At 43.9% G+C, this 18,769-nt stretch overlaps 1 protein-coding gene across 1 annotated transcript in view; it reads left to right on the forward strand.

The window, feature by feature from the left end:
* The first annotated feature begins 12,187 nt into the window (after nt 1-12,187).
* LOC138453678 (zinc finger protein 595-like) overlaps nt 12,188-18,769 on the forward strand; it is an 87,043-nt gene continuing 80,461 nt past the window's right edge. Inside the window, exon 1 of the mRNA XM_069606736.1 lies at nt 12,188-12,294. The gene's annotated coding sequence lies outside the window, so the exon portion shown is untranslated. The remainder of the gene's footprint in view (nt 12,295-18,769) is intronic.

Consider the following 18,769-nt stretch of genomic DNA (forward strand, 5'->3'; position numbering starts at 1 on the left):
TTATGGTAAAACGTCTTAAAAGTTGATTCCCTTGACCAGTCAGCTGCTTTCAAAATCTGTTCCAAACTACCCCCCAGAAAGGCTCCTTTAGAGGCCATAGCGCCTCGGACTGAGTGGGGACCAAAAGAGGCTGTGTCAACCCCCGCCTCCCGCATAATCCATTTGATCCATCTGGCTAAAGTAGAAGGGGACACTGGCTTATGGGGTTTCCTGTAGGAAATCAGCAGCTGAGAAGTATTTGGGAGGCCTAAAAGCTTCAGTTTTTATCTCAAAACACTTCAAACAGTTGACCGCAAATAATTTATCATCTTCCGGAAAAGCTGGATAGGATATAGATGAATTCATGCATTTAGTCCTCCGTGAGATAAAGAAAGTAACCCCTTGAGGGGTGAACATCTTATTATCCACATCCAGAGCTCTGATATCAGAGACCCTTTTAATAGACACCAGACATAGTAACATAGCAAGCTTGACAAATAACTGTTGTAGGGACAAATCGTCATTAGGAGGCCAGGACCTGAAGAGCTGCAGTACCATATTAACATCGCAAAGAACCGAATACTTCGGTTTTGGTGGAACCTTAATCCGAATAGATTTTAGGGCCCTTCGCACCAAAAAGTGCCTACCCACTGGCTCCCCTTTAACCAAAAGGTGACCAGCTGAAATAGCTGAACGAAACCCATTAACAGTCCTGTAGGCTTTCCCCTCTTTAAACAAGTCTACTAGAAAATTAACCACTTCTACAGGAGGGGCAGAAACGGGATTGAGGTGCCTAGCCACACACCAGCTAACCCAGCTGTTCCATGCTGAGGAATACCCGGATTTAGTAGAGGGCGCCCAGGAGTCCCTGATGACCGACATAGAGTCCTGCGAAAGTCCTCTGAAGCACCAGGAAGAGCTGAAATCTTCCAAGCCATAAGGGCAAGGTGTCCCTGCAGGACTAACTCGTGAGGGAGACCTCCCGGATCCACCGGCAACTGGGGATCGAACGGGAGAAGACGGGGAAAATCTATTGCCAATTCCAGAAGGGCCGGGAACCAAACCTGAGAGGGCCAAAAGGGGGTAACCAGAACTAGAGACACCGCTTGTCTGCGAACTTGGACCAGAACCCGAGCTATCATGGCAAAGGGAGGAAAGGCATATCCCAACTGACCCGACCAGTCCTGTAGGAGAGCGTTGGTGGCTAGAGCTAACGGATCCGGTCTCCAACTGTAAAACTTGGGAACTTGACTATTTAGTCTCGAGGCAAACATGTCTATCTTCAGGGGACCCCAGAGGGACGCTATGCGGGCAAAAAGAGACCTGTTCAACATCCAATCGCTCCTGTCTTGCAGGTGCCTGGAGTTCCAATCTGCAATCTCGTTGCTGACTCCTGGGAGGTATTCTGCTTTCAATAGAATATCCCTGTTGAGGCAAAAATGCCAAAACTCTCTTGCCAGATCCGCCAGGACCTTGGACCTGGTACCCCCCAGGTGATTGATGTATCTTACCGCAGAAATGTTGTCCATGCGGAGGAGAACACAACAATTCCCTTGATCTTTGAGGAGACTCCGAACAGCAAAGGACCCCGCTAACAACTCTAGACAATTGATATGTAGTTCTTTCTCTGACTCTGACCATTTCCCCCCTGTGGAAATTTGACCCAATCTGGCTCCCCAACCCGCTCTGCTTGCATCTGACTCCAGAACGACGTCCGGAGATGGGCCAAAGATCGCCTTGCCATTCCAGGCCTCCATGTTCCTGAGCCACCACAGGAGCTCAAATCTGGCCTCTGGAGGCAAGTCCACAATCTGGGAATATGAGAGACACTTGCGCAAATGTTTGGCTTTTAGGCGCTGAAGCGCTCTGTAATGTAGGGGAGCAGGGAAAATAGCTTGAATGGATGCTGACAGCATCCCCACAACCCTGGCTAATTGCCTGAGCGAGATCCTCCCTCGCCTGAGGAGTAGACAAATCTCCTTCTTTATTTTGGTCTGCTGACTGGGAGAAGAAGGATGCAAAGCTTTGAATCTATATTGAAGCCCAGAAATTGGATACATTTCGTAGGCTTCAATATGGATTTTTTGACATTTATCACAAAACCTAGATCTTGTAAGAGGGTCACAGAAAACTTCAGATGGGAACACAGAGTTTGATAATTCTGGGCCAGCAAAAGCATGTCGTCCAGATAAATTATGATCCGAATCCCCCTGGACCTGAGGAGAGCCATCACAGGCTGCATGAGCTTGGTGAAACACCATGGGGCTGAACACAGACCAAACGGAAGGGATGCAAACTGCCACCTCCGACCCCCCACTGAATCTGAAGAAACTCTTGATGAGGGGGAAAGACGGGAAACACTAGGTAAGCGTCCTTGAGGTCTAATTTGACCATCCAGTCTCCTGGGAGAAGGGTGTCTCTCAGTAAATGAATTCCTTCCATCTTGAAGTGGTGATATACCACAAAAGAGTTGAGGGCTTTCAGATTTATTACTGGGCGAAACCCCTGGTCCGGTTTCGGGACTAGAAAAATGGTACTCAGAAACTGAGAGGCCCGGTAAGAGGCCGGGACTACCGCCTCTTTGGAGATGAGATCCCTTACTTCCACATCTATGAGGGATTATTTGACTTTGTCGAACACCAAAGGAAGGGGAAAGGACAACTGGCAAGGAGGGGCATAAAATTCTATCTGATACCCTTGAACAGTCTACAACACCCAAGGATCCGAAGTTATGGACTCCCACTGTGGAAGAAACCTGGTTAGCCTGCCACCTAGACTTTTGAGGGAAAAAACTTTTAACACCTGAGAAAGTACCTGATGGCCCTCTTGATCTTCCGGCGCCTCTGCCGGCACTTCCTCTCCAACTCGAGTTTTTTTGAGGGTAGAACTGGGCATGTGCTCCTCGAGCAGAGGAGGGATTGTATGCGCCACGGGGCGCGAACTGGCGGGGACGGGAGGAGCCCTGGGTAAAGCGGCCGGAGGAGCGGGCCCTACCTCGTCCAGCCTTGTTAAAAACCTTTGGGGCAAAAACTTTTTTTATATTAGCCTGCGCCTTGTCCAGCGCCGTAAAAGTGTGAACCTATGGCGACAAATCTTTCAAGAAAGAGTCCCCAAACAAATTACCTTGAGCCGACGGGCCCGCTTCCCTTTCTGACATGTCCGCCAGTTTGGAATCCAACCTCATTAATAATGATTTTCTCCGCTTTCTACATATGGAGGCATTAGCGTTGCTGTCACGACTCGCTCCCTTCGCTCCCGTTCCCGCCACTTGGGGGCATGTTTTGGGGTTTATTCCCTACTGAACATTTCCTCCAAACCTAATGCTACAGTGCTGTGATGAATTGGGAGCGCTAAAACCTTATTTTCCAAGTTACTTCCCTTCCAGATCATTCCAGGTTTTTGGCAGCCAGCATGCTTCTTTAATCTAATGACTATGCTTCCCAGAATGCCTGGCTCACTGCTTCACCTCCTCCCTTGCAGGACAAGGTTGGGTGGAGGATAGGCAACACCTGTGGCTGCAGGTGCAGCAAGCGGCACACCTGAGGGGTGTGCTCGTTAAGCAGCTTTAAAAGCCTCAGTTTGCTTCAGTCCAGCGCTGGTCATTGTTGCAGTGTTCCTGTTGTGACTGGTTCCTTGTTCCTGGTTCTTAGCTTTGCGCCTAGTTCCTAGATTCTGTTTCTTGTTCCTCTACCCTGGATTTCTAATTTATGTGCTTAATTGATTTCTGCTTTCTAGATTTCCCTTTCTGTCTTCCTCTGTCTGCAGGCAGCCTTTCTCAGTGCTTTCCCCTTTGTTGCAGCCCTATTTGCCTGTGTTTTCTTTTTCTTTGATGTTGTCCTTGCTACTGAAAAAGTTGATGCTTTAGTCTTTCCTTTTATAGATTTAGCTTCCTGCCTTTATTCCTTGGAGGGGTGGGAGAAGTTTGCCTTTTGTAATATCGTTTTCCCTGCTCCTGCTCCTTACTTTCTATTGGAATCCATTCCATGTTTTTCCTTGCACTTCTGCATTTATTTCCATTGATTATTAGGTGTGGTGTGCTGTTGTAGCTAGCTCCTGTGTGAATGCCTTTGTTTTCCTCACTATTCTATAATCACAATTCTTACTTGCCCCTTGTCTTGAGTCTTATGTATTTAGTTATCCTCCACCCATTGCTGTTATGGCCTTCTGGGTCCCTGTTTGATCAACAGGGTTCGTGGGCTTACTGACATTCCAGTGGTATTTCCAGTCCTCGTGAGTACTGTTTTTAAGTTCTTTATTTCAATATCATCAAGAGTGTCAGCTCACAGATCCTGTCCTTGCTTGCCCTCTACGTGGGTTTAGCGCTGTCAGTATCTGTAATAGCATAGTGGGTAAGGAGTTTGCCGACTTTACTTTTAGTCATAAGGAGGTTCTAAGTGCTTACCCCACATCCCTTTTCATATATTTGTATTATTGTTTCACTCTATCTGCACTCCTGGGTTTTAGTATACATGAGTCTTGGTTCTTGTGTGCACGTTGTTTGATTCAAGGTTATTCACTGTGCGATTGTGTGCACATTTCCCTTGCCATATTCGCTGCCTTTGTACTCACCTGATTAATCCTGACAGTTGCCGAGCAGGCACACCGTTCGTTGGATCCACCCCCTTAATGCGTTATTACTTGGGATCCATCCTGTTCCCTTTCTTCAAGATTGGGAGGATATAAGATTTTTTCCATGAGATGCGAATATTGATAGTTCGCATAATTTGATTAAATATTTGAAATAAAATGGAGGCCCAGGCTTGAGTATTCTCTTTCATTGTTCGATTATGTAGTCCATCAGTCCCTGCATCTCTTGAATTACTGAGCTTGCGTATGAAATGGATTATGTCATCTATGTCAAATATTAACCTATGGTTTAATTGGATCAGGTCAAAATTAATTTGGCAGTTGGGGAAGGGGGATTGCTAGATCAATTTAAAATAACTATTCCATGTTCTCTCTGATATTGGATTAATCTGAGCACCTGCTTGGGTTTTATCCAATGCGTTATTAAGCAGGGCCCAGATGCCCCCTGTCAATTTTTGTATGTTCTGTTGCATCATGGCTTCCCCCTCTTTTTGATACATAAGTGACCTTCTTCCTTTTATCCATTTTTATAGGTCATTTTCAATATTTTAATTTGTATCAATCTTGATTCTATTGGAGTATCACACAGGATTTTTATGGATTCTCTCAAGTCCCTTTTCTTCTGATTCACTTCCATATCTAGTGCATGGAGATGTTTATGCCCAGTGTGTGGTCGTGTCTGGGCATATACCTGCATTGACTGGATGTAACAGAATTTATAGTCTGTACATTCTCTTGTAAGCATTTGATCAAATTGAACCAGCTTTAGATTTGTCCAATTACCTGTGTTGTTTATACGCATGTATGCTAATCTTGGGTTTTCTGGGTTGTTTTGATGTTTCTCGGGCCAGAACCATCGAAGATGTAACTGTTTGTGGTCGCTATGAACATTTGATTTGACACATAATGTCTGGGCTACATTCAAAAATGTGGAGTTACAATATATGTAGTCTAACGTTGCCTCTTGGGAACCTCTACTCCAAGTGGTGGTTGGTGGAATGTCTCCTTCAATGGTGGCATTCAGCATTACAAAGTTCCTGGATTCCATCAATTTGGACCATCGTAATTTGTTAGGAGTTTAGAGGGCTGGAAGTTTTGGGATCAAATGCAAATTCAGGTCACCCATGATGAGGGTATAATTGATGCTCATATCTAATGCAATTGTGTCCAATACAAGGCTTATATTTTCAAAAAGGATTTTTGGTGATAATTGGGTACGACCCCAGTATATATTTATAGTTATCATGGAGAACCTGTTCTTCATTAATTTCAACATCTGAATGTAGGGGATGATATGTTTGTAGGTCTCAATTTCGAAGCCTTGGGATTTTTTAATTGCCATTAAGAGGCCTGCCATAGGGCGTCTTCTTTTGTTCTTTATAGCAGGAACTGTGTAAATGTCGAAGGGATCCCATATTGGGTCAACGGTCAGCCAAGTCTCCTGTAGCATGACAATATCCGAGGCATGTAACTCATTATTCCTGCTGTTTATAAAGTGTCTATTACCTCTCGTGTTCCAGGAAATTAGCTTTAAACAATCACTATGTATAGATTGTTATATAGTTTTTGATTGTATCTGCTGATTCCATTGTTCCGGCTTCCTAGTCGCTGAGAAGGCAAGTTCTTGGTGATTTAATGTATTAGTGTAAGTTCTTAGTACTGTCAAAGGATGTTGACACTTGTCTGAGTCATATGATGCTATCTCCTCAGAGAGAATAAAGCCCAAGTTGTATAGAGTCACTCTTGCTTGCCACAAGGTATTGGCAATGAGTCCAGATTTTATAAACAATCTGGCTTCAGGTAAGTCCTTATCATTCATGAACTCTACCAATTCGATGTCGGTCGAGGTTAAGTCAGCCAGATGTGGTACGTATCAGCATATGTTCAATATGCAGGCCCTATTTAGATCGTATTGGGCACAAGGCTGTTCCCTACATCTTATTAGCAATTTATGATGATTCTTATATTTATGGTTGGTAAGGTTCAGTGGAATACCCGTTTTGGTCCCATTATGGACAAACTGGCCAAGTCGTTGATTCGCACTTTGTACTTGTGCCGTTTTAGATGTTTCAGTGACTATCTGCATTTGGTTATTATCTCTCTGAAGACATGTGGGGCCCTTCAAGAGTGATGCATACAGTGTCTGAGGTATTTGTGAGGTTGTGTTAGAATTTTTGTCAGCAGTGTTTCGAAATTCCTCAATATATTGCCCAATTGAGCTATGACTTTCATCTCTTAATTGTTGGATACTCAGCATTTCTAGCTCATTTGTCTTGTTGTGTTCCATGTTTAGAGCTATGGCATGGCTCTGCAAACTCATGGAACCACCTAGGTCTTTATTCTGACTTGCAAGAGCTACAATATCATTTAAGGGTTGATAATCCAAAGACTTTGAGATCATTGTGTTTGGCAAACCAACACTTTGGGGCAACTTTTTACAGGGTGCTACAGAATCAGATGATCTTGTTTTTGGGGGAGTCGTCAGCAGCTTGACAAAACGTCTCGTTTTTGATCTGTGAGCTCTGTAAAAGGTTGGCTTTTCTACTGATATTTTTCTCCTTGCTTCTCTTGATGGTTTCTTCCCTGATTTAGTTTGTGTAGGATGTTTCTTAGCAAAAATATTAAAAGGATGTTGCTGTGTGTTGGAACCTGCTGCAGGAGTGGGTTGATCTACTTCTACTATTGCAGTTTCCAACATATTCACATTGTCAAGGATGGCACTCTGTCAAGAGTGGCACAGGCACCCAGGTAGGTTTTGGGTGGCTGTGCTGATGGAAGGTGACAGATAAGCACACACAGCAGGAAGCTCAACAAGAAAGAAGAATAGGTAACAGTAGCTGTGAACAAAAAAGGGGCAGGGAATACTAAGGTACAAAACAAACTGGATTCCCTCTTGGGGTGTATGCAGATATGGGAAAGAGTGTTCCCCGGACCTTTGGAAACTCCAGCCTTCTGCACAGGTTGCTATTACAGGAGCCCACTCTGTATGCTCATGGCTGGGAACAACAGGTGTGGGTGTCTGTATAGAAACAGTATAACTGAAATGGATAACCTAAGGGGAGGGCAGAAGACTCAAGGAAGAGAAGGACAGGGATCAAGAACAGGGGTTGCAAACAAGGAAGAGAGCAAGGGAGCAGTAACCAGGAAACAGGGGGCTGCAAACAAGGAAGCAGGGCTGGAGTAACGGATGGCACAAGGTGCAGGCAAACTGTTGAGGACTGCAGAGGACTGTAGTAGGCTGTAAGGCAGGGAGTCCAGAGGAGCAGGACAGAGAGCTGTAGTAGGCTGCAGACAGAGAGCCGAGAGGAGCAGGGCAGCAAAGGAGCGAGCCCAGAAGAGCAGGGCAGCGAGGTAGGGAGACCAGAGGAGCAGGACAGAGAGCTGTAGTAGGCTGCAGACAGAGAGCCCAGAGGAGCAGGGCAGCAAGGAGCGAGCCCGGAGGAGCAGGGCAGCAAGGCAGGGAGCCCAGAGGGGCAGGGCAGCAAGGCAGGGAGCCCAGAGGACTAGGGCTGCAGGCAGAGGGGTGTAGCAGACTGCAAGGCAGGGAGTCCACAGGAGCAGGCAAAGGGCACAGGATCAGAAGGAGGATAATACGGCAACAGGAACAGTATACAATTCGTGGCTCAAGGCAAAAAGGTGCTGGGAGAACTCTTAATGCAAGAGACTGAGCTCCTGCAGGCAGCTGCTTAAATACAGCCCTGCGCTGTACTGAGGCAGGCTAATTGGCAGCACCTGGAGCAGCCCACCTGAAGGTAATTTGCCTCCTCCCTCTCTGGTCCTGAGAAGGTGGAAGCAGCACTGATCGCTAGGGCTTCTAGGGATTGTGGTTCCAATACTGATGAATGGGAATAGCCAGGAGTTGATAACTGTAGCAAGGTGCATTATGGTACATGTAGTTAGCTGAATTAAATAAGAAAGTACCAAAGTTGTGCAAATGGAAATTAAGGACCAACGTGTCAATAGGGGTTGATCAAAGAGTATTATGAAGATAAATGAGTTCCAAATAGTCCATGATGGTTGCCAATGTGTGTGCCAGTGGCACAGGCATGACACACATTCGTTATTTCTCCAGATTCTCCCATGTCACACGTCACAGGGTTAGTATCATCATAGTCTGTGAAGAGTCCATTTTTATTACAATTTCATCACTATTGCTGTTATTACTCGTCACATGTTCAGGGATTGTGTTGACTTCTTTATCAACAGTGAATTTGTCATTCATACTCAAAGTCAAAGAGGTTAATAATAACTTTTGCTGTTCACATATAGATTTGGTTTGGGCGTTCTCAGACATCACCTGAAATAGTAACTCGGTTTGTTTGCCAATTTTTAAATCTATTGCTTCATATAGGTTGGCAACTGCCAATAGTGCTGTATTCATAGCGCATAGCGTGTTAATTAGTGCCGGGGCCTCTGGGAATGAGAAGCGGTTAGATTGCCGATCCTGCAAGAGAAACTGACATTCGCCTGGTGCATCACTAAATCTTCGCCTTCTTAGAGTTGGTGCTATGAAGGATAATGGATTGTTGGGCGAGCGGACATCAGATTTGTCAAACAGGCTTGGGGATCTAGATAGTTCATGCACAGACATGACTACTTCTGTGCTCCTGTCTATCTTTTGTCGATCTATACTTTGTATAGTAGGATTGGGACCCTCTTGCAATTGAATGAGTTCACCAGTGTTAGAACATATGTATTGGACTTCTGATGGTTCAGGACTTTTTAGGCCTGTGGTGTTCATGAAATCCATTGCTTCTTCGTCAATGCTGCTGTGGTTAACTCAATATATGCTGCTCGTAAGGCATGTTGTGATTCGACCGAGCAGGCAGGGGGAGGCTTCGGTAGCATAATAATAGATACAGGTTTGTGTTGGGGATGCGACTCGCTGATACAAGTTTCGGGTTGAGTGGACAGAATATTGCCGTGTTGGCATGCGATTTCTAGAATCAAATCGGATATTTCTGCCGGATCCTGCGTGCATGTTTCATTTACTGTTGGTGGTATACCAGTAGACGCCGAGCAAGTTGCTACAATTACCGGATTGCTCCCTGAAGATTCCATTACTCGAGGCTTTCCATTTGTACTTGGCGGCCCAGAGTTTGTTGGTGTTCGCTTCATCTCGGGGTGGCAGAAGAACCTTATATCTGCTGATAAGGAAATCGCACGTTGGTGTTTGTTACCCGAACCACTCAACTTGCGGGTTACCGCTGATGGCATTTTCATATTCTTATAGCAATTTGTGGAGACTCCTTTCTCAAAATCAGCATTCGACGGCATACCCGTTTTCAACGAATAAATAAATGTATCTCCCAATTGGGTTAGACAAAAATAAGAATCACTGTGTCTCAGGAGTAAAATAAGGCCGTCACCGCCTCCCGCTATCCAGCTAGACAGCAAGCCAGCAGACACAAAAACATTTCAGAAAAGCACTTGTGCAAATGCGCGCACGCAAATGCGCGTGTGCTGTGCTTATACAGAGTTTGGGGTAATGGAGGCGGGACAAGTACTGTGGGCGAAGAAAAATAAAAACAATTACTAAATAAGTCTCATTGGTGGCTCCTTCGCCAAGTATTAGGCTTCAAAAGTTCAATGTTCAAAAGTGCAACTGTTTGTACCGCTTGTCCGTATTGGTGGAGTCACGTCAGGCAGCGGTCACGTGGTTTCCTCAACACTGCTGCAGCCGTGAACACAGGAAGCTGACAGATACGAGGCAGAGCAACAGCAAGACAGCAGACACAAAAACACTTCAGCGAAAGCACTTGTGGAAATGGATCTTATATCGGTTCCCTCATATTTAGGGAAATAGATACAGCTAAGATATTTACAAAAAAGATCTTTTGAGGGATTCCTAAAATCTATGTCAGACATGCTATTACAATGCTCAGAAACAGCAATATCAAAGATTCTATGATCATTCTGATGACAGTACAAGTTCAGCTTCTATTATTCGCAAGAATCTACCAAAGCAAAGATAAGCGGTTTGTACTCCCCCCACATCATTCGCATCTACAATGATTCTAATGCATCCGCCCAGTCAGAGTTAGTGAATCTAATCAGCAATTAAGTTCTTTGCATTTTAAAATGCGGACATTCAAGTACTAAATGCATTAATGATTCACTATGCTCATCACAAGTAGGAAATCTACATATTAAAGAGGAGGCTTGTCCTTTTAAACTTTAGAAGCTTTCAGTATTTTTTCATATTGTTTCAAACAGAAGTGTTTTCCTTTCTCACATTTATTGTGCCCTTTTTGACAGGCATCCATTCCACCGTGGCCTTATCTACTTGGTTCTAAGCCAGTCCAACCTTCTCTGAAATTTGCCTTGCCATCAGTAATTTCCAACTGCGCCACACATTTTAAAGACTTTTCCCTTCTCATAAAGTTCAAGAGCCTCCTAAAGTGCATTGTGGAATCATCCAGATTCTATACATTCCTATGCATATACATTGGTGTGTTGCCACAATCTAATTCACTACGTAGCCGGCCTTATGATTACTTTTCCCTACTTGCATTTCAGCATTTGTACACTTGTAAACTGACATATATGTTTCAGTGTCTCTGTAGCATGAGCATGAGCATCTGCATCTCGAGCCCGAAATGTTGCTTATCTTTACCATTTGTTCTCCAGTTCTTAGAGAATATTTACGTTACTGTTCTTCATTTGTCCTCTGGATACGTTAGCTTCTTATTTCTTATGACGTCATCAGGTTCCTTTTCTCTGTTCAAATGTGCATTTCTTCTGGCACTTCATCCAAAAGAATACTATGTCTGCGTGCATTTAGGTAAGGTTTCCTCAATGGGTATCTTGCTTCAAATGTTTTCTGCGATATTGGCACTCTTACTGGGACTGCTCATGACGTCATCTCTGGTTCCCAACATATAGTTAACATAGCGGCAGGGTTTTGAGTGAGGATGTCTGACTGCTTCTCTACACACCCGCAAGTTTGTGATGTGCTGGTGATTCCGTGGTTGCGGTTGCCGGAAACTGTTCCACCAGCTCCATGGAATCACTGGCACATTACCGGAAGACTCGTAACGAGGGGGCCTGAGTCGTGGAAGAGTTGGACTAATGAGGATTTCCGGTAAGTAGCCAGGTCAGGTAGTTGCAAGGATTATTGCCACCTGACATGTCAAACCTTCCGATTTAGGTGGGAGACTCACGGTTTCTGTATCAAAAATGTTGCTATTTCTAACTTTTTCCCGCCTAAAATAATTGAACCCCAATGCAATCCAATGGGAAAAGTCACTGTTGGAATGTCTGGGTTGGTTGTGGTCTATTTTCCAGTGCTTCAAGTTAATCCTTCGATGCTGGCAGTTCAGTAGACGATCAAATGCAAAAAAGCAGCCTCCAAGTTTTGACTTAAAATTAACAAGCATGTGCAGGTCCTGCTTTATTATTTCCATTCTACTCCCTTCATTGCAATCGCACAAAACCAAATAAGAACAATGAGTAACAAAAAGAAAGTGTTTTTAAACAATGCTTTGCTGTAACTTATTCAGTAGGAACTAACGGCCTTTTCTTCCTCTACCACCAGAATTGATTCTGGGCCTGATGCGCATAATCCGTGTTTCCCGTACTACCGATTTGATCGTTGCACTTTCCTTTAACTGAAGTATGGTAGGAGGGGAGGGAGTTAGGGGAGGTACCTCGAGAATAGCAACAGCAGTTTCTGCTGCAGAGAAGCTCGCGGCAAATTATACCTGGCAATTGACTCGGCAATCATAGGTAACTTGCTACCTTAATTTCATTTGCTGCTCTGAGAGGCAATTAAAAAGAAGCTCCGCTTGTTTGAATATCGGGGAAAATTGTACGTACTATATAATGAGTGCAGGGCTGTCCCAAACTCCTGTGTTTTTTCAACGGGCCTTTGATTTTGTGCTTGAAATGTACCTTGTGTAATCGTTTTAATGTTATGATAAAAATTGTAAAATGCAATTGTAACACTGTGTTTATGTTCTTTACGAAGGAGAAATGCAATATAGCATTCATACAATTGGTAGAAAAGATGCTGGTGCTATCTTTTTAGAAGCGCTAATAACGAATGTACATGCTTTATCTCTCTTGCAACAGTTTCAAAGAGATTACGATCAAGAACTGTATTATTATTTTTTTTAATTACCACGAGGAGTGACCACAACTCTCAGCCTTTAAAACAGTAAATGTCGGTACGCTAACATGCAAATGCTTGTCTATTTTATTTTTAGTTTGCCATGACAACGTATTAGAGCGTAGGATTAATTTAAAGTGTACTAACAAAGCAGTTACTTTACGGGTCAAACACGAGCCTTGAATGCTGGTTGAATGCTCCCAATTTGGCTCACCCGAGATCTATGAGCAATTGTTCACTTTACATGAACAGGCAAATAATAAGACTATTTACTACAAATATCTTTAACATGCCCCCGACACTGTCCCTCAAAATCCGTGCAGATATTGCAGAAAGGTTTCATGACGAGGAGGATTAAATAGGTGACAGATGGCACTGGGTATGGTAAACCAGTCGGGGGAAGTGTCAAGATCGAGGATACACCGAAACAAATTTCCAGTCTTGACCCTCCCTACATATGTCATTGAGATTAGGTTGACACTGCACCAGACAAAACCCTATCAAAATATCTGGGGGTTGTGGTATACATTGAAACGAGCAAGATAAAATGCACCATCAAATATCAACTCTTTTGGACAATACACACCAGACAAATGACCAGCTGGATAACCGTTCCGATAGCCTTGGCTGACATTGTTAATAGCTAAAATGGTAGATTACTGTATGTTATTGTAAATGTGATGTGTACCCTTCCATGAAGAATGTTGACCAGCAGAAGCATGCTTGGCACGTTGTTGTGAATGGGCTAGGTCGCCCGAATCAGCATGGACACATAATAGGTGGCAGACGAGGGAAGGAAACGGTTTGGCCTCACGGATTTATATGCGTAGTACCTAGCGGCTGACCAGGGTGACTTCACCCTGCATGCAATGATGGAAAGAAGGCAGTGTTGCACGTTGCTGCAAAGCTGTAGTTGGCTTCTTATTCACCAGCTACTTATTCACACTGAGAAATCAGTGTTGGCTCTTTGACACCAGCTCCTACGAAGCATTTCCTGACACCTGGAACGGGGCAGACTGGAACCTGGTGCACTGTACATTCATAGAATAGAATGAAGCTCTGAAATACAAGAAAGCATTGACGCCCATACTCAACAACAGTAGACCTACAGAGCTCTCCTCTTAATTTAATTATTGTTATCAGCCTGCAACATAAGGCACACATGGTTGCACTGGAAATAATGTTCAAAGTTGCCCCATATTCAGCAGGACCAACGCCTTTTCTATGAGAAAATGTGGAAATAACATATCCCCCTAGGCCGGTTCACCACAGAAGGCACATGCTGTGGAATGTATTGCCTGGAGAGAGCACCACACACAGTGGGTAATAATAATCAGAGTTCAGAAACCTGAGGGTTCATAGCGCTATATAAATACTACATTATTATTATTATTATTATTATTGTTATTACTTGACATGACATGGTCTTAGCTAAAGTGAACAATTTTATACAGCCTCAGGAGGTTGTGCACAGCTGCGATCAAAACTGAGAGTGAGGATCAGCAATTTCTCCAAAGATCTACTATTACATGCTATCTGCAGCTGGTTGCTGTCATATGATTACAGCGCTTTATAATAGGCTAATATGTGCTAGATCTAAGGAACCATTAAGGTCCAAAGGAAAATGGGAGGAAGAATTGGTCAAACCTATATTGAACGTACTGTGGACAGAGCATGTGAGCAGGCCAAAAAGATTTCTGTGAATGCTGGGGGCCAGACTGATGCACTATAAGCTTTTGACCAGTTACTGCAGGACACCATACTGGCTGCATTCAGTGTTTCCGGAAGTTAGTCCAGTGTGGGTTAAATTGTGGCAGGTAAGGGGTTTTGTCACATCTAATAAGAAACTGCCTTGTAATTTCACGTTTTCCGAAAAAGGTCCTCAATGAGATGTCTTTGATAGATGGAATGCAGCTACCTTGGAATCTGGTCAACATACTTAATACTCCAGGTATGAGGATGCGATGCGGCTTGCACAAGAGAGTTAAGCCAACCTAACCATATTATTTGTGAAAAGGCACATTATATAATGTGTTGGTTGAGGACTCTAAATTGTTCCCTATAGAACCTGGACATAGTGTTTTGTAAAAACGATACAGAGGTAGAATATAAATCACTCTCACCCAAAACGTAGCCCACAGGTAATACTATCAATACTATATTAGTATATACTAAATGTTATATACTAAATGTGTGGTAACTTGATGTACCTCTTGATGCATTAGCTGAAACCAGATCTGATTGTTGTGTTTATCAAATTATAATAGTAAAACATCTTTGGCAGTAAGGTTGACCTAAAGAATACTAAGCGAAGGTAGAAGGGAATGGAGTTCGGTTGTAGCTGAGTGTCACTGTCACGTTTGTGCTTGAACCTTAAGGGCCTCTCATGGCTCTTCGTGTGTTTGCGACTTAGATGGAAGCAGATTACAGTTAGCGTGTTGGAGAATTTTGTAAGTCGCAAGTAACCAGGAGGTTCTGTCGCCCGCGATCATTCTAGACCAACAAGTCTCTTCGTCCCTCAATGAAAAGTTGGGAAGGGTATGCTGTAAGTAGTGAAGTCTTTTCCGACGTGTGCCAGGGCAAGAAAGGAACATGTGCCGAATAGACTCTTTCTCGCTAGAAGGGTCACAGAATCGACACAGGGTGAAGGCAGACAGACCTCTAATGGCTAGGATTTCGTTTGTTGGAAGTAAATTAAGTCTAGCTCTCAGCAAAAGGTCACAAGCCTGTTTGGACGGAAATTTCTTAATGAACGATTGAAGTTTGTTTAGTTTCTTTGTGTTGCTGGGAAGATGGGTTGTCAGTTTGTTATTGGCAGCCGCTTCCACTGTCCTTATCCAATCCAGTTCCTTAAGTCTCTTCAGGACTTTCACAGGGTTATTACACAGTTCCTCTTCGTCTCTTGCAATTGAGAGCAGCGTGTCAAGATTCGTCCTGTTCCAAAGGGTGAGCATTTTACAGCCAGTGCCTAGGTTTTCTTGATGTATCAGGTTGTAGATTGAAGGCATTTTACATCCTGCACTTCCTCAAGAGCATCAATGCGTTGCATCTAACCGTGACAGATAGAGACAGCAAGCTAAGTTCCTGTTGAATGGAGACTACGGAGGTAGAGTAGAGTTCGGTAAACTGAGTACAAATCTCCAGAACTGGGCCTCAAGTTTCCGCCATAATGTTGTTGGTATGTTTTGCATTGCATCCGCTCTGTATGTCAAAACTGTAACCACCTTCATTTTATAGAAGTTCATCACCGGAATTATGGAAAAGCGGCCACATTTCTTGTCAATCGCTTTCCCACGTGCCGCCAGTTTTTTTTGTTTTGTCTCTTAAGGAATCTTGCATGGCCGTCTCGTGCTTTGAGCTGTCTAGCGTCACCCCAAGGTACCTGAAGTCTTGCACCTTTTCTATGGGAAAACCTTCGAGACCCAGGAAAATCTTTTCTTTTTTCTTGTTTGTTGCTGCCAATGTCATGAATTTCGTTTTTTTCTCGTTTATCTCCAAGTTGTTACTCGAAATGTATTCCTGTAGGTTGTTAAATTGGCGCTGCAAACCGATTGGTGTGTGGTCGAGGAGAATTAAGTCATCCGCATACAGCAGCTGATTAATCAGTGTTTTGCCCATTTTAGGCGGAAAGGTACGAGCTGTTGTTCCTGAGTCTTTGATGTCAAGACATTAGGGAAGTGGTGGGTTGGAGTCGGGGAAAAATGGGACGTGGGGAAGAATCAACAGCAAGCAGAAAATGTCAAACAAAAAGCTTGTAAAAATGAATAAATTAGGTTCTTATTACTACTAAAGACGTTTTTAGTGAGACTGTCTTACATGGAACTGTAAAAAAAACGAGCAAAATACCAAATAGGAATGTAAAAATCATCCTTTTAAACATGCCCAAATTCATGAAAAAACAGACTGGAAAGTAAACTGTGGGCTGAAAGGGTAGAGTAAAATACGTAAAATAGGATATTTCTACCATAGTTCCCCTAAACTGAATGCCATTCCTTCCAAGTGTTTGTTTACAATTTAGAGAGACCTTTTTACATTTTCATGTGATTGTCACTTACTCTTACTTTGAACGCACACCATTTATTTTTTTAAAAAAAGTTTTTATTGGCATTTCTCTGATAACAACCCTTCCCCCCTCTCCTTTCCCACTGCACCTTTCCTTCTTCTAGAGCAAGTGAGTCCTCGCCTCCCCAAGGAAGCCGCTCTTCTTTCACATTAGGTCCAGTGTGCGTATATTCTGTGGATCCCATTGTTGCAAACGATCTGCGTGAAATGACCGAATGCTAAAGTCCGACTATTTTTTTTTTCCATTTGTTCGCAAATATATATGTGGGGGAGACCCCCCCCACCCCACCATACCCCTATACATTTTTATTAACCTTACCCCCCACATATATATCTGCGAAGAAATAGGGGTCAGACTTTTGGGCCTCTGACTTTTTGCCCTCTGCCATTTTGTCCTATTCTGTTGCATATAGTCCCCTTTGAGGTATTCCAGAGGTGATCCATTCCATTGCCTGTATCCCCCCATAGCTTGTGAATCCATTCTACCAGTGTTGGGGGTTCTTTCTGTTTCCATCGTTTGGCCACTACTGACAATGCCGCTATGAGCATTACCATAAAGGCTTTCTTGTGGGGTTTAGGGTGAAGCACAAATACTGGGTCAAATAAGACACACAGCCATTCCTTGGGGGTGAGAGATCAGGGACAAGGGATCATTGACTGTATTCGGGCCCCTACCTCATTCCAGAATCCCATCAGCCCCGGACAATTCAGCAGTATAAACACTCCTGCAAGACTTTAGGATACATCCTGTGTACTCTTTCTGGAGTGTAATGTCATTGAACCATAATCTTATACCATGTCTCCCTGAGCTGAATAGATCTGGTTAATTTTGGTATATTTCCCCACAGATTTTCCCAGTGGTTCCTCAGGATCTCCTCCCCATGGTTACTTCTGACTTCTTCATGTACCCCCATGATTTATTTGTTCCAATGTCGATTAGAATCGCATACAACTTTGAAACCTTTTGCTTTTCCCTTGTGTGAGTAGTGATACACTTTTCAAACTGTGTCCTCTCCATGGAGGCTGCCCCCATCATTTCCTGATGCATCAGCCAGTGTCAGACTTGAAAATACCCCAGTCTATCTTAATCAGTCAATCCTAATTGTTTCTTGCAATCTTCAAAAGATCTTATGCCTTCACCCGTCATCATGTCTCTGACTTTTGTGCATCCCACCTTATGCCACTGGTTGAAGGAGCTCTGCTCCATCCCCAGGGAGAATCGGGGGTTTCCGAACAGCAGTGTGAAGGGGGCCGGGTGTGATGATATACCCCATGTGGTCTCAGATATCACAGGCCATCGGCCATGACTTGGCTAAAACAAGTATTTCTGGGGTCTATCCCGCCTATGTAGCCATATGATCCAGTCTAGTTGTGTGCCCGCTACAGCTCTGTCCATTCTTGCCCATGGTTTTGTTGTGTCCCCCGAGAGCCATTCCCTGAATACCCTCAATTGGGCTGCTTCATAGTATTTGTAGAAGTTCAGGAGGCCTGCTCCCCCCCTTATGTTTGGGTGCCATCAAGGTTTCTAGGACCATCTAGGTTGTTTATTTTGCCAAATGAAGCGCAACACCATCCTACAGAGGTCTTTAAAGAAAGTCTGCAGGATCTTGATGGGACGCGCTTGAAAATATTACAGCAACTTAGGGAGTGTTACCATCTTTATCGTGCCGATCCTACCCAGCCATTAGATTTGTAAGGGCAACCATTTCCCCAGATCTAGCTGAACCTGGGCTAACATGGCAGGATAATTCTTTCCATATAGCTTGGATATCGAGCTAGCTATGTTTACCCCCAACTACTTTATACTCTCAGCAGCGACTGCAAAAGAGGGGTACCTAGGCAGATAAGCCTGTTGTGCCTCTGAGAGCCCCAGGATAAGCAATTCTGATTTGGACATGTTCATTTTAAGACCCGCCACTTGTTCCACCTTGGCGAGTTCCCTAATTAAGGCTGGTATCGAAGTTTCTACATGTGTTATGGTTAGCATCATATCGTCAGCGAATGCCGCTATTTTGTGAGCCTCTCCTGCGA

This window comes from Ambystoma mexicanum, chromosome 1p (assembly GCF_040938575.1).
Source record: "Ambystoma mexicanum isolate Mex_15411 chromosome 1p, UKY_AmexF1_1, whole genome shotgun sequence".
Lineage (NCBI taxonomy): Eukaryota > Metazoa > Chordata > Amphibia > Caudata > Ambystomatidae > Ambystoma > Ambystoma mexicanum.